A 16056-nucleotide genomic window follows, 5' to 3' on the forward strand; every position below is an offset into this window, starting at 1 on the left:
GTGTCTGCCCAGGCCATGTGTCCTGTGCGGGTTGGCTCCCCCTGGGCCAGAATCCTTACATTTCAGGGTATGGGCCTCCTGCTAGAAGAATCCTCTCACACAGGGGTGATGCACGCAGCGTGGTCCTCAGCCAGGGAAGGGTGGAGATCTAGAATCATCCACCAACTGCTCCCAAGGCGGCCTCGACTGGGGAGATTTAATGAAACTTCCCAAAGATGCTGGACGGTTGTGTGTCCTTAATGCCCCTGGGAAACATCTCAAGTGGGGGCAACCTCGGTTTTTCATCTCCATCTGGAAGGAGTGGAGATGCAGAATCCTAACCCAGCGGCAACTACTTTCAGGGATAAACACAAGAACTGTGTGAGGAGCTGCTGATGCGTCCTGGGGCTGCTCAGAGGTGAACAGGTGAAGGCTGGGGGCCAGAGGAAGGGCTTGGGGGCTGTTGGGACACAGGGTGTTGCTGGGGAGCCAGGGCCTGCAGGACAGGAGCAAGGTGGTCAGCTGCTGAAGCCCACTTCCTAGAGGCCTCTCCTGCGACAGTTTACGGCCTTACCTAACTGGTCACTGTTGCGAGCTGAGTTACGTCCCCCAGATTGATGTGTCAAAGCCCCAGCACCCCAGGATGTGGCTGTATGTGAAGACAAGACCCTTTAAAGAGGTGGTTAAGTTACAGTGAGGTTCTCAGGGTGGGCCCTGATCCAGACGACTGGGGTCCTTATGGGAAGAGATTAGGACACAGACACACACAGAGTGACGTAAGGAGGCAGAGAGACGACGGCTGTCTGCATGCCAAGGAGAGAGGTCTCAGGAGGAACCGACCCTGCCAGCACCGTGACCTCCGACCTCCGGTGTAAGTTAGGCAAAATAATAAAGCCTTAATTTGTCCCAGCGTTAAGCTGGACACTTGTGTTTTTGTCTGATACAATTTTTATAACCAAGCACAGGGCAGCTGAGTAGGTCTAATGTAGCTGTGGTTGCAGGAGACATTTAACTATTGTTTTCTTTTGGGTGCAGACACCGCAGAGTGTCCTACTTGGGGGCAACATACACATATTGACTTACCAATATTGAGCTTGTCGTATGGGTTGTTTTCAAACAATGGGAGCAAGGCTAGTTGGATCCATTTTCACCTTTGTGACCTGCCACTTAGATTGCCTGGCAGTTACACAGTAGGCCATGATAAGGCACTCAGGTTTTGCAAAAGAGAGTCACAAGCCCTTACCCTCTAAAATACTGCATGCCTAACGTCCAAGGACTCCCTCAAAACCCTGAGCAAACAGAAGTCAGCAGCATGGCATCATGTTATATTCAGAAGCATTTGCTAGGTGCTAATTGTAATCAGTGGAGACAGATTAGTTCAGCAAACCATCACCCGAGGGCTTCGGAGCTTCTCTCTTGGTGACGTGAAGCCAGGTATTTGTCAAACCACCTGTCCGTGCTCAGCCCTGGTGTTCTCAGGGAATGTAGATGTGGTTCCTTCTCCAAGTGGTGTACAGTGCAGCTGGGGAAATTAAACTAACATTCAACAAAGAATTAGAAAACAAGCAGTATTTAAAATTGTGGTACCAGGCTTCCTTGGTGTGCTCAGTGGTAAAGAATCTGCCTGCAGTGCAGGACACCCGGGTTCAATCCCTGGGTCAGGAAGATCCCCTAGAGAAGGAAATGGCAACCCACTCCAGTATTCCTGCCCTGGAGAATCCCCATGGACAGAGGAGCCTGGCGGGCTACAGTCCATGGGGTCACAAAGAGTCAGACACGACTGAGCGACTTCACTATAAACTACCCGGATAACAATGAGTCTACTTAATATCTGATCATGATGCATGATCCTTTAAGAGACAATTAAGAATGACTGCCAAAACAATGGGTGTATTTGAGGAAGAGATATTTAAAGCTTCCTGATACTTGGTAGGAACACTTATAAACATTTTATTTACAGAAAAAAAAAATCTGCCTCCCAGTGCAGGACACACGGGTTCGATCCCTGGTCTGGGGAGGTCTCCCATGCCTGGGAACAACAAAGCCCGTGCACCACAACTATTGAACCTGTGCTCTAGAGCCTGAGAGCTGTGACTACTGAGCCCACGTGCCCTAGAGCCCAGGCTTCACAACGAGATAAGCCACCTCAATGAGAAGCCCACACACAGCACCTAGAGAGTAGTCTCCAAGACTAGATAAAAGCCCAAGCGGCAATGAAGACCCCCCACAACCCCCAACAAGGAAATGCATACAATTATTAAAAGGTAAGTAAAAATAAAATCGTGGTACTAAGTTTATACATAATTGATTTAACTTACTCTTTCACTCAGCCTATGCCAGATGAGTAAGACTTTATCTCTGCCTTCAGGGGCTAAGTGTCTGGAGGTAAACAGACATATAAACAAGTAACTCTAATAAAATAATAGGTGCAATCACTGAGCACCATAGAATGGATGCTTGAACTGTGGGGTTGGAGAAGACTGTTGAGAGTCCCTGGACTTCAAGGAGATCCAACCAGTCCATCCTAAAGGAAGTCAGTCATGAATATTCATTGGAAGGAGTGATGCTGAAGCTGAAGCTCCAGTATTTTAGCCACCTGATGCGAAGGGCCAACACATTGGAAAAGACCCTGATGCTGGGAAAGATTGAAGGTAGGCGGAGAAGGGGCCGACAGAGGATGAGATGGTTCAGTAGCATCACTGACTCAATGGACATGAGTTTGAGCAAGCTCCAGGAGAAGGTGAAGGACAGGGAAGCCTGGTGTGCTGCAGTCCATGGGGTCTCAAAGAGTTGGACATGACTTAGCGACTGAACAACAGCAACAACAAATCACAAAAGTTAGAGAACTCTTCTGCATGGGTCCAAAGTCCCAGCTATTCAGTTTAGCTACTTGTGGTACTCTCAATATGTGAATTTTTGTCATTCGAAGATGACTGATATTTTCAGTCTCCTTGAAAAAATTGTAGGTGGAAAAACATTGTTTGCCCAAACCCACAGTCATTGGCAGAAAAAGGACAATGGGTAGAAGTTTAATGTGTCCAAATTTGACCTTGGACTAAATTTGTAATTTCAGACATTCTTTTAAGTAGCCCTGTGGGACATTTGGAAAGGCAGGTCAAAAATGTGTCTTCAAGCTTCCTAGAAGGAAAAGAAAACCTCTAATTGCACACTTTATGGTGTTCTATTGACATAAACAAATTGGCTGCTGCAGTCCCTCCGGATGCAGAAATCTCTGACAGGAGACTCTGGAGTTACGGTGGGAAGCCTGCTAGCCGGTTCCAACATGAACACAGTCTTCATCTTTTTATGTCTCTCTCTCTTTTTTTTAATAGAGCCTCTAAATGTTAGCTGATGAATATCTCCAAAGGATAATTGAGAAAGTACAGTTTTATGAAGGGCTGAGACAATGCTGGCCAAGAATGCAGGGCTGAACCCAGGGTAATATTTAGAACATCCAGAGGGATGGACAAACTCCATGACCCCAGGCAGTGCTCCAAAAATACTCTTTCTCACAAGTGGAGTTTTCATGATGTTTGGACAAGGGAGAGCACACGATTACAATCTAGGTAAGGAATCTAGAGGGCAAGTGTCTATGTTGCCGATTCGGTGCTGACACAGAGCAGAAGGAAACAGTCCATCTGTTATCATTAAGGAAGATGCCCGATGCTTCAGCTGTGTCTACATGGGTGACCGCCACACCACGAGTGTCCCCACTGCCCCTCGGGGTCGAGAGCCATCTTGCTTGAGGACCACTGGCCTCAGTGTGGGTCACTTCACACTCTCCCTGCAAAGGCGCTTCGTGCTGGGCTGGAAGAATCTTTCTGGCAGATTCTAAATACCGAGGGGAGACCGGGGCGGAGGCTCAGGGCAGGGGACCTAGTCCCCCACAGCAGGGCCTAATCTGAGCTCCGGCTCCTCCCAGAGTCCACCTGGGAGGGCTGCTTCCACAGCCTCCGGTGGGTCTGCTTTCCCCAGCGTGGCTCCTGCCATGGGCTCCGCTCCACCATATTCTCATGGTCCCCGCCACGCCAGCCTGCCTGGTCAGAGGAAAACATAGGGCAGGGTGTCAAACGTGCATTTCTCTTTAAGATTTGATGTTTAAGAAACGTGCGCTGAAAGTAAAGATCCTTACTTGGGAGAGACCCAACTGATGCCGGGCCAGGGCAGGCGAGGAGAAGCAGGGCAAAGATTCCCCGAGCCTGATGGGATTCGGAGCAGAGTTCTGTTCTCAGGGTTTTATCTTGGGCTTTTATCTGGCCAATGGCATCTGAGGTCCCTTTTGCAGGACTAGAGGGCAGAGGGCGGGGCCAGGCCCATTCTGAGATCCTGTCAATCAAACAGATGGGATAAAACTCCACTCATCACTCCAATCAAGCTTGCGAGTCCCAATTTCTAGCAGACCTGAAGTTGCTTAGCTGACAAATGGTGAACCGAGACAACTGGGGCTAAAGGACTCACCTGCCCTCTTGAGGGGCTGCTGCTTCAGCACTGACTGGGGCCATCTCTCCCTGTGGATATGAGGGCTCACACCTGCCCCACCCGGGGCCTTTCTCTTTCTGAGCAGCCCGCCCTCTTCCTCTGCTAGCTCTCACATCTTTCTAACTCTAAAGGGGAGGGCTGGCCTTTGGGAAGTTCTAAGTTCTCTAACTTCTGTGGTTCGTTGTTGCTGTTACTCGATCGCTAAGTCATGTCCCACTCTTCATCTCCTGGAGTTTGCTCAAACTCTTGTCCATTGAGTCGGTGAGCCAACCCAACCGTCTCATCCTCTGTTGCCCCCTTATCCTCCTGCCCTTAATCTTTCCCAGCGCTGTTTGGGAAGGGCTTTGGGAAGCACTGGATAGCTGTCTCCCCGTAACCCAGGGCTTGATAGCCAAGGTATGTAGTGGTCCGTCCAGATGGAGAGAACATCCTAGGATGTGACTGGAGTTCATTGGGCGTCCATGGGGTTAGCACAGAGCAAAGTCCACATGGCATTCAGAGGGTTTGGAACTTAAGAGTAAACTCTTGAGGAAACAGGGGTCTTCCGTGGTGGCTCAGCAGGAAAGAATCTGCCTGCAGTACCGGAGCTGCAGGAGACTCAGGTTCGGTCCCTGGGTCGGGAAGTTCCCCTGGAACAAGAAATGGCAAACCACTCCAGTGTTCTTGTCTGGAGAATCCCATGGACAGAGAAACCTGGTGGGCTACTGTCCATAGGGTTGCAAAGAGTCGGACACGACTGAAGTGACTGAGCACGCATGCACACTTGATGAAGGAAAGGGTTTCTACTGTGTGTGGCTCTATTTCTGGCTTCCACCACCTGATGGGTCTACCATTCATGTGTTGCTCTACTTCTGGGTCCACTCTGTGGCCTCCTTGGTTACCAAGCTTCCTCCTCACTTGATCCCATAAAGCCCTTCCCTGGCCATGTCCGCCATGTTTCCCTGTTGTTTGATGGGATAAAGAGGGATGTTGTTTCTGTAGGCAACTTGTGGAGGTGAAAGCTAGAACTTCGTCCCACCCTGGATGTTTGGGACAATGGATTCCTCATTTTGGGCCTCTGTTGTCTCTGTTGCCTCTTCTCTCTACACTTCCCCCACCCCAGACTCTCCCTGCCTCTCAAGAGGAGGATGATTACTCACAAAGACCAGCCGGGCACAGAAATAGCCAACCTATTTGTGGTTTAAATGCAAGCAGTTTTATTTTTACAGAGAGTTGCTGCGTTTTCTGTAAGTATAAAGCATCATCTACCACGAGTGAAACGCCTGCTCCATCTGCAAGAGTCCCTGCTTTTGTTAGTGGTGCCAATTAGTCACAAAACAATCAGCGCCTACCTCTGCCCGCTTGATCAGGGGAGGAGAGTGCCATCTCCTCCAGGCTTCCCCCGGGGCGTCTCCTCCTACCTGGACCCCATCTGGCCACTCCAGGCACCGCTTCCTGCTGCCTTGTTTTTTTGTTTACCTGGTGACCGTTACCAGTTTCCAAATGTGGCATCTTGTTCCCTGCAGGATGGACAGATGCCTCTGCTCTGTTAGGAGCTGGGAGAAGCAAATTGGGGAGGCCCTCTGTTCTGTTGACTTAAATCATGACGTTGGAGACTTTCTTCCCGTGGGTCCCTCAGCTCAGAGTTTCACAGCCCCCGAAAGGACAGGGTGAAAGGTTCATAGATCCGGACAGTCCCGGAGCTTCTGAGGAGTGGCTGCCTTGGAGCCGAGGAGTGGAGCGCTCCCCGTCCTTCACTCCTCTTTCCCTTCTGGTTTCTTCCTTCCCGCCTGTGACCTTGGCACCTTCTCAGCCAGACTGATCCTTCTCTCCCAATCGTACTTGCTTCTGTGTGTCTGGTCTCCTCTCCTCCGACCGCTCCTTTCTCTCGGCCTGGCTGGTGGCCTCAGGCAGTCCCGGTTTCCCTGCAGTTTCTGATGATCCTCGGGGGAAAGGAAAGGTCTTCAGAAGGCTGACTCTCCTTCTTTGGAGCATCGCATCCAGGTAATGAAATTGCACTGAGTCTCCCCCATCTTCTGCTCTGCTGCTCAGCACTGCCTGCCCAGTAGGTGCCCGGACCTCACCTTGTTCTGCCTGCCATTTGGAGATCTTCGGGGAGGTGCCCTGGTACCCCCCTCCTCTTCCACTGGAGGGCAGAGCCGTGGGTCAGGTTTCCCACCAGGCCAATTTGGCTGGCCTCTCATCTTCCTGCTTATGAAAACAGTCTGAAGAAAGCTCCATCTGTGGGCTCCTAAGGCTGCTTTCCCATAGAATCCCAATTTGCTTTCCTGCCCTTTGTTGATTGAGTCAGTCCCAGGAGTCCACAGCTACTTTGCCACAGTAACCATGAAGGAATACTTTGGGGAAAAAAAAAAGGAATAAATGCTGCCACAAATGGGTGGTGGGGGTCTTCACCGCAAGGCTTGGCTACTCAGACCTTCCAGAAGCCTCTTGCTCGGTCTTGGAGCCTTCACATGGGTTCTGTTGACCAAGAAGAGGGTCTCGGGAGAAAGTAACTTGACTGCCTGGGTGAGGATCTGCATCTCACAGAAACAGCTGCTCCCAGGAATCGTCTTTGAGCCAGGCTGAGATGCGAGCTGGGCACTGGTGCTTGTCCACCCCTGGGACCCAGTTCTGGGCTCTCTCTCTCTTTCTCCCTCCTGCATTGCATCACGCTTGCACACTCACATGGGCATGAGACTCTCTGAACGTGGGTTGTAGGAAAGGAAAGTGTCAGTCGCTTAGTTGTGTCCAACTCTTTGCGACCCCATGGGTTGTAGCCCGCCAGGCTCCTCTGTCCTTGGGGATTCTCCAGGCAAGAACACTGGAGTGGTTTGCCATGCCCTTCTCCAGGGGATCTTCCCCACCTAGGATCAAACCCAGGTCTCCCTCATTGCAGGCAGATTCTTTACTGTCTGAGCCACCAGGGAAGCCCTGCAGGAAGGGAGGGGATGTTTAATTGTTTAACCACATGTCCCTCACTGTGCAGGTGCGTTCCTACACCTCATGTAACCATTGCAGCTTTGGGTCATGATGAGTTCCATTCTACAGGGGACAAGACTGAGTCTTCCAGAGCTTGGCAGAGATCACTTGGCCAGTCACAGGCTGAGTCAGGAATCTGAGCTGTGGCTGTCTTTCGGCTACACACGCGATTTTGCCTTTCTGTGCAGTGTTTCTCTGGGCCGTCTTCTTCCTCAGCCCTGGCTGGCCCTGGTGGTTCGGGGTGAGGGGGTGGTCAGTCACCTCATGTGATCACCAGCCTAGTCCCACTCTGGATCGGAGTGAAGATTTTCACTTGAGCGTGTCACTGAGCGATGCCATTTGAAGCACAGCTTCTGCTGATAAGCGTGGGACCATCTGCTTGGCACATCTCGAATTTTTTCAGCAGTGGGAGAGCAGCTCTGATTTCCTCAGAGAAGGCAGGCTGCAGCCTGCCTGGAGGGGATGTAGGCACAGGGGACCCTGCAGGTCGGCAGGACAGCAGCGCCCAGGACGTGAAGGTCCAGCCTCCCGGCCGCCACCTCTGACTCTCTCTGAGCGAATGGACCGTGTGAGCCTGCACCCTGGTTTCTAATTGTTCAGCTGACCTTGACAACCAAAGTAAGATTTTTCCATCTTCCAAAAGCTATTGCCCAGGCCACTCTTTCTGTGCTGGTGGTTTTAATGGTGTCTTAGATGTCTGCTCTGTGTTGCCAAAAACCTCTCTCTCCTGCTTTTGTTTTGGAAAATTTGCTTCTATTGCTGCATTAACTGTCCCCGGACATCGGTTTTCAACTTTTGGGGTCGAAACTTCCACACTAACTTTTCCTTTCTGACTCGTGACAGGGGGCGAGAATCTTGGGGGCAAGAATCTTGGCAAGAATCTCAGTTCACAGAGTCAGTGGTGGACTTAGAGGTGGTCAAGGTTGTTTAAGGGGATATTATCAAGGATAAAGGAGTTGGGGTTTGAAGGGGTTGTTACCGTGTGTTTGATTCCTCTGGGGACATCACTTGGCTGGAGTCAGCTGGGTTGAGTCTCCTCTGCCTTCCTCAGAGGGCACGGTGTGTTAGTCGTGTTTTCCGTCGCTTCTCAAGTCAGGTGTGCAGGTTCTGTTGAAAGGATTCCCCTGTTCTTTGATATGAGCATCTTGGCAGCATTTCCCAGGCAGGGTGGGTAAGGGGAACTGGAGAGAGAACATGCAGGATTTCGTCCGATTGCTATGCAGAGAGCAGGGAGAAGGTGGTAAGAAGCCCACCGCTAGGTATCTTGACCTTGGCATCATGACATTTGGGGCTAGAAATTCTTCCCTGTGGGAAGCTCTTTCCTGTGGGAAGCTCCTAGGATGTTGAACAGCATCCCTGGTCTCAGCCCACTGGGTGCCAGTTCCCTCCTCCTCAGTGTGACCATCAAAACGCCGAATGTCCCCTCAGATATAAAATCACTCAACTCCCCCCACGTTCGAGATGAGTGGTCTAAGGTGACCTTGCTGTACCCTTGGAAAGGGAGTGAGGAGTTTCTGCTTCTCTGTGCAGACGGCTCGAGGGAACGAGGCATTTAATACAAGGACAGATGTCCCTGCCGGCACATTCCCATCAGATCCGGTGCCTGCCATGGATATTCCATCTCACGAATGGGTCTCTGTTTGTCCAGGTTACCGCACACACACACAGAGGCAGGCACGTGCCCGTCTCTCCAGAGCTGCACACCTGCACAGTCCAGCCTGGGGGCCGGTCCCTCCTTTTGGTTGCCTAGGAGCGTACGAAGTTTCAGGTGGCCTACCCTGGACACTAGTTGGCTTTTCACTCTTGTTCTTTTTCCTTTCCTTTCCTTTCTCCCTCCTTCCCTCCCTCCATCCCTCTCTTCCTTCCTTCCTAAGACGGCTATGATAGCCTGAGAATTCAGGACCGGGGCGGACCTTGGGCACCTGAGTGGAGAGGGAGCTATGGAAGAGGATGCTTTTCTTCCTAGATTTTAAGAGAAAACTTCAGCAAGCACCTGAACAGAGCCTTTAAAACTCTGCCTTCTACCTCCTTGAAGCTGGAATGCCCCCACGACTCTGCCTTCTCTCATCGCTCTTGCTTTTCTGTCACCCTCACGGCCCATCTGTTCACTGAGAAGTGAATGCAGGTACCAGTTTCAAGTAGACCTGCCAGCCCGCTTCCTTAAACATCTATGGAAACCACCACGCTTGTTTTCTCTGCTTGTTGATTTATGATCTCAGTTCGGCGTTTCCATGAGACTTGTACTGGCAAAGTGCTTTTCAGTCTCTAGCTTTTCTGACACCCCAGGCTTCCAGAAATACAGTAAACTATGTGCCAATGCTGCGAAGAACCTGGGGTTCAGAGGGGCTAAGTTGCTTTGTTCAGGACTCACACCTGTGGTCAGTTGGAGTTAAAGTGTAGCTCTCAGGCAAAGTAGGATAAGCAGACAGAATACAGTCACCCCTGCAACATAATTTGAACAATGTCCAACTTTTTTTTCTGAACATTTATTTTGCATTCAAATGCTTTACTGACTATGATTCTTTTATGTTTGCGGGAGGGAGGTGGGTGTTATGTTCTATCATAGCCTGGTTCATCATCAGTTCAGTTCAGTTCAGTCACTCAGTCCTGTTTGACTCTTTGCGACCCCATGGACTGCAGCATGCCAGGCTTCCCTGTCCATCACCAACTCCCAGAGCTTGATCAAACTCAAGTCTATCTAGTCAGTGACACCATCCAGCCACCTCATCCTCTGTCGTCCCCTTCTCCTCCTGCCTTCAATCTTTCCCAATCAGGGTCTTTTCCAATGAGTCAGGTCGCCAAAGTATTGGAGCTTCAGCTTTAGCATCAGTCCTTTCAATGAATATTCAGGACTGATTTCCTTTAGGACTGACCGGTTTGATCTCCTTGCAGTCCAAGGGACTCTCAAGAGTCTCCTTCAACACCACAGTTCAAGAGCATCAGTTCTTCAGCACTCAGCTTTCTTTTTGGTTCAACTCTCACACCATACATGACTATTGGAAAAGCCATAGCTTTGACTAGATGGACCTTTGTCAGTAAAGTAATGTCTCTGCCTTTTAATATGGTGTTAGGATTATCCTAGCTTTTCTTCCAAGGAACAAGCACCTTTTAATTTCATGGCTGCAGTCACCATCTGCAGTGATTTGGGATCCCAAGAAAATAAAGTCTCTCACTGTTTCCATTGTTTCCCCATCTATTTGCCATGAAGTGATGGGACCAGATGCCATGATCTGAATTTTTTGAATGTTGAGTTTTAAGCCAGTTTTTTTTTTTTTTTTTTTTTTACTCTCCTCTTTAACTTTCATCAAGAGGCTCTTTCTGCCATAAGGGTGGTGTCATCTGCCTATCTGAGGTTATTGATATTTCTCACTGCAATCTTGATTCCAGCTTGTGCTTCTTCCAGCCCAGCATTTCTCATGATGTACTCTGCATATCAGTTAAATAAGCAGGGTGACAATATACAGCCTTGATGTACTCCTTTTCCAATTTGGAATCAGTCTGTTGTTGCATGTCCAGTTCTAACTGTTGCTTCCTGACCTGCATACAGATTTCGCAGGAGGCATGTAAGGTGGTCTGGTATTCCCATCTCTTAAGAATTTTCCACAGTTTATTGTGGTCCACACAGTTAAAGGCTTTAGCATAATCAGTGAAGCAGAAGTAGATGGTTTTTTTTCTGGAATTCTCTTGCTTTTTCAATGATCCAATGGATGTTGGCAATTTGACCTCTGGTTCATCTGCCTTTTCTAAATCCAGCTTGAACATCTGGAAGTTCTCAGTTTACATACTGTTAAAGCCTGGCTTGGAGAATTTTGAGCATTACTTTGCTAGCGTGTGAGATGAGTACAATTGTGTGGTAGTTGGAACATTCTTTGGCATTGCCTTTATTTGGGATTGGAATGAAAATAGACCTTTTCCAGTCCTATGGCCACTGCTGAGTTTTCCAAATTTGCTGGCATTTTGAGTGCAGCACTTTCACAGCATCATCTTTTAGAACTTGAAATAGCTCACCTGGAATTCCATCACATCCACTAGCTTTGTTCTTAGTGATGCTTCCTAAGGCCCACTTGACTTTGCATTCCAGGATGTCTGGCTCTAGGTGAGTGATCACACCATTGTGATGATCTGTGTCATGAAGATCTTTTTTGTATAGCTCTTCTGTGTATTCTTGCCACCTCTTCTTAATATCTTCTGCTTCTGTTAGGTCCATACCATTTCTGTCCTTATCGAGCCCATCTTTGCATGAAATGTTCCCTTGGTATCTCTAATTTTCTTGAAGAGATCTCTAGTCTTTCCCGTTCTATTGTTTTCCTCTATTTTTTTTGCATTGATCACTGAGGAAGTCTTTCTTATCTCTCCTTGCTATTCTTTGGAACTCTGCATTCAGATGGATATATCTTTCCTTTTCCCCTTTGCCTTTTGCTTCTCTTCTTTTCTCAGCTATTTGTAAGGCCTCCTCAGACAATGATTTTGCCTTTTTGCATTTCTTCTTGAGGATGATTTTGATCACCGCCTCCTGTACAGTGTTAGGAACCTCCATTCATAAGTTCGTCAAGCACTCTATCTATCAAATCTAACCCCTTGAATCTATTTTTCATTTCTACTGTATAATTGTAAGGGATTTGATTTAGGTCATACATGGATTGTCTAGTGGCTTTCCCCCACTCTCTTCAAGTCTGAATTTTGCAATAAGGAGTTCATGAACTGAGCCACAGTCATTTTCTGGCCTTGTTTTTGCTGACTGTATAGAGCTTCTCCATCTTCAGCTGCAAGGAATACAATCAATCTGATTTCGGTATTGACCATCTGGTGATGTCCACATGTTGAGTTGTCTCCTGTGTTGTTGGAAGAGAGTGTTTGCTATGACCAGGGCGATCTCTTGGCAAAACTCTGTTAGCCTTTTCCCTGCTTCCTTTTGTACTCCAAGGACAAACTTGCCTGATGAGCCAAACAATATGAAAAATGACGCATCATGGCTTGTATGAAGTCGGGGAATCTGAGCAGGGGAGGAACAGCCATCGGGGAGCAGCCCAGCTAGGTGAAGAGGGCGGTGGTGATATGGCAGGGCAAGAAAGCCATCTTCACAGCAGGGGAGGAAACCTGGGGCCAGGTTCAGATCTCCTGCTGAGGGGAGAAGTGTGTCCCAGGGCAGGAGACAGTGGCAGTGTTAGACATAGGAGAGTGTTTACCAGTGGCTGGGTTGATTGAATAGGTAAATGCTTGAGGGCAATGGGAGCCAGGTTTCTTACTATCAGAGACAGGAATTACAAATGAGAGGGGGAAGAAAACTAAACTGAACTCAGTGATGCTGGATCCAAATTGGAGATACTGATGTGAATTCATTGGTATTCAATGCATATGTAGAAACTTACAAAAATATGGATGTCAGTCTCTATATGTATGTATATATGTATTCATATACATATATTCCTTGCTCTGTGCCTGGGAGCAATGACACCTCAATAGCACTGGGTATTCACAGTATCCAGATCTTGGCTTCTATAGCCCCTTCTCTGCTAGGAGGAACCAGGGCTCCTTGAGAAAAGCCTACTTCCAGGGACTGTGCAGGGAACATACAAGGTGAGTAGTGCCTGGTAAAACATCCAGTTTTTGGTTTTTTTTTTTGCTTGGAAGGCTAAAAACACCAGAGGAGGTATGGAACAGCCTTTTCATACTGTTCATGGGGTTTTCAAGGCAAGAACACTGATATGGTTTGCCATTCCCTTCTTCAGTGGACCAATACTTTGGCCACCTGATACAAAGAACTGACTCATTGGAGAAGACCCTGACACTGGGAAAGACTGAGGGCAGGAGGAGAAGGGGACAACAGAAGATGAGATGGTTGGATGGCATCACTGACCCAATGGACATGAGTTTGAGCAAGCTCCAGGAGCTGGTGATGGACAGGACAAGCCTGGCATGCTGCAGTCCATGGGGTCGCAAAGAGTCGGACATGACTGAGCGACTGAACTGAACTGATGGAACAGCAGGGAAGCTCTGATTTCTGTTGTGGATCAGCTGAGGTTTGTGTGCTGCTATGTGAGGCCCAGTTAAAATCTCCAGGGCTATTATTAATAGCGTCTGATAGTCTGGAGAGATGTCTGAGTTAGAACTGTCAACTTGGACTCCATCGGGATATGATAATAGTTGAAATGAGGGAATCGAATGAAACCACCCAGTGCATGTTTATAGAGTAAGAAGAGAGGAGGGCCAGGGATGAAGCCTGGTGACCCAAAGAGAGGGTGAGGACAGATCCAGGAAGCGAGACAGAGAAGAAACTACAGAGAGACGGGGGAGAGCCAGAGGGAAGAAAGCACGTCCAGCAGCAGTGCCATCTCGAGACCACAGCGTGGAGATGCAACAGCATCTCGTAACACACGCTGTCTCGTGTCTGGGTGCGGTGGGTGTGAGAACTATATCATTCCCAATCTGTTTCGGGGGACTTGTCTAAAAGCTGTTGAATGGATCACCTTGCTTTAATTGTTTTCTAATAGAGCTGTTGATAGTGGTGATGACTGCGGTCACTCCATTTTGCAGAAGAAAGTAGTGGATGAGCAGAAACTGAAACTATTTTTATTGTTGTTCTGTGTTTGGCATTGGATAGATGGTGCTTTAATAAATAAAAATCTACCCACTGATGAGTAATAACATTTTTTGAGAAACAAAAAGTCCATTCCTTGGAACTTTAAATAAAAATCTTTGTTACTAATCATTTTGATTGCGGTAATCACTCTGGTGACATCAAGGCCATTGTTAAATGTCCCCAGAGTTCTATTTGCCTCTTAACGTGGGTGAGTGAATTTCACACACACATGAACTATTGACAGAAGCCTGGGGTGGGGAGGAGAAATAGTGCCCACTTGAACCTGGGCAATGTAGGGTCCATTGCTGGCATGGCTGCTAACTCAGTGTGTAATCTTGCTAGTCATGAGCTAGATTCCTCACCTGTAAGATAAAGAGCGGTTTACAGTATATATAGAATCCTTTCAACTTTCAAACCTCAATTATCAGCAGAGTACAGGCAGACTTTTAACAGTTGTTATTATCCAGTTGCTCAGTCGTCTTCAATTCTTTGCAGCCCCATGGACTGCAGCACATCAGGCTTCCCTGTCCTTCACTATCTCCAGGAGTTTTCTCAAATTCATGTCCATTGAGTCAGTGATGCCATCCAACCATCTCGTCCTCTGTCATCCCCTCCTTCTCCTGCCTTCAATCTTTCCCAGCATCAGGGTCTTTGTAACAGTAAGGAAATGTTTTTAAGAAAACTTCAAGCTGTATCTTACATCTTCTACCCCAGTTTCAGAGGAAAGAATTTCTAACATATATGGCAAAGTATTATATTTACAAAGAATTATTGCAGCTCTGTAAAAGAACATGAAAAAAGAATCTGTCAAAGAAGAAATTCAAGTGACTGTTAACATGAAAAATATTCAAACTCATGAGAGATCAAATAAATGCAAATTAAAGCAAAATGCCTTTTTAATCAGCTACCAAGGTTGGGAATTTTAAAAAGTGGAGATGTTGTGGGGACAAAAAATGTATATATGCTGTGAAAAAAAAAAAATCTTATACTGTTGATATCAGTATAATTGGTACAGTTTTGGGAAGACAACTTGTTAAAATGTTTTAAAATCTTGAAAAATATTTATACTGTTTAATTCAGCAATTCCACTTTTAGAAATATGTCCTAAGGAGATGATGAAAGACGTGCACAAAATTTGTATCCAAGAAAGTTCGTTATAGTCATTTGTTATTTTGAAAAATAATGGTGGAAAGTCAGAAGCAACTGGTATGTCCACAGTTAAAGGATTATTAAAAATAAATTATGGCGCATCCACACAGTGACAATTAAAGTCATGTTCTTCTATAATATATGCTGACAGAGAAAATGTTTCCAATATGATACTGAGTGAAAAAAAAAAAGAAAGCAGGCAACCACACAGACTATAAAATGCAGTCTCAATTTTAAAAGACAGTGTATGTGAGATGGGGGGAAAAAAGACTAAAAAGAAACATCCCCAAATGTTCAATCAGGTTAATTTTGAATAATGGTTTAATGTGTGATTTTTTTTTTCCTTACTGAATTTTCCAAATTTTTTTCAGTGAACAAAAATATTGCTTTATAATTAGAGAAAAAAGCAATGAAAAAAAGTTAAATGCCCCCCATTTTACGTTAAGATTAAACTGGCTACAAAAATGAGCCTGTCGGGGGAGCCCTCGGGTCCTTTGGGGCTGTGTAAGCCGCACCGGCGGCTCCTTGACTTCACGTGGACTTGGAATATGGAGACCATCCCGTGGCCTCAGTCCAGCATTAGCAGAGTCATAATCAGGAATTAAATGAGAAAAAAATCCTACAACGTTAGAGAATGTGATGCCTTCTGTTCCTTAAGTAGGAAGGATTAGAAGCAGGCTAGATTAGAAAATTTATAACAGAGAGGCTATAAAAGGTAAGGTCTTAAAAATAGGATTCCGCCCCAGGGCAGAGTGGGATGAGCTCAAAAAAAGAATCAGGAGCTCCCAGCTGCTGGGCCTACAGAACTGAGTTGGGATTTTATGTCTCCAGCTTCTCGTTAGTGGTCAGCAAAATGTGGGTGGCTGGTTAGAACAATGGTTTCCAGACTTTTTTTTTTAAGTAGGAGA

Source organism: Bubalus kerabau, chromosome 9, assembly GCF_029407905.1.
Source record: "Bubalus kerabau isolate K-KA32 ecotype Philippines breed swamp buffalo chromosome 9, PCC_UOA_SB_1v2, whole genome shotgun sequence".
In the NCBI taxonomy this organism is placed as follows: domain Eukaryota; kingdom Metazoa; phylum Chordata; class Mammalia; order Artiodactyla; family Bovidae; genus Bubalus; species Bubalus kerabau.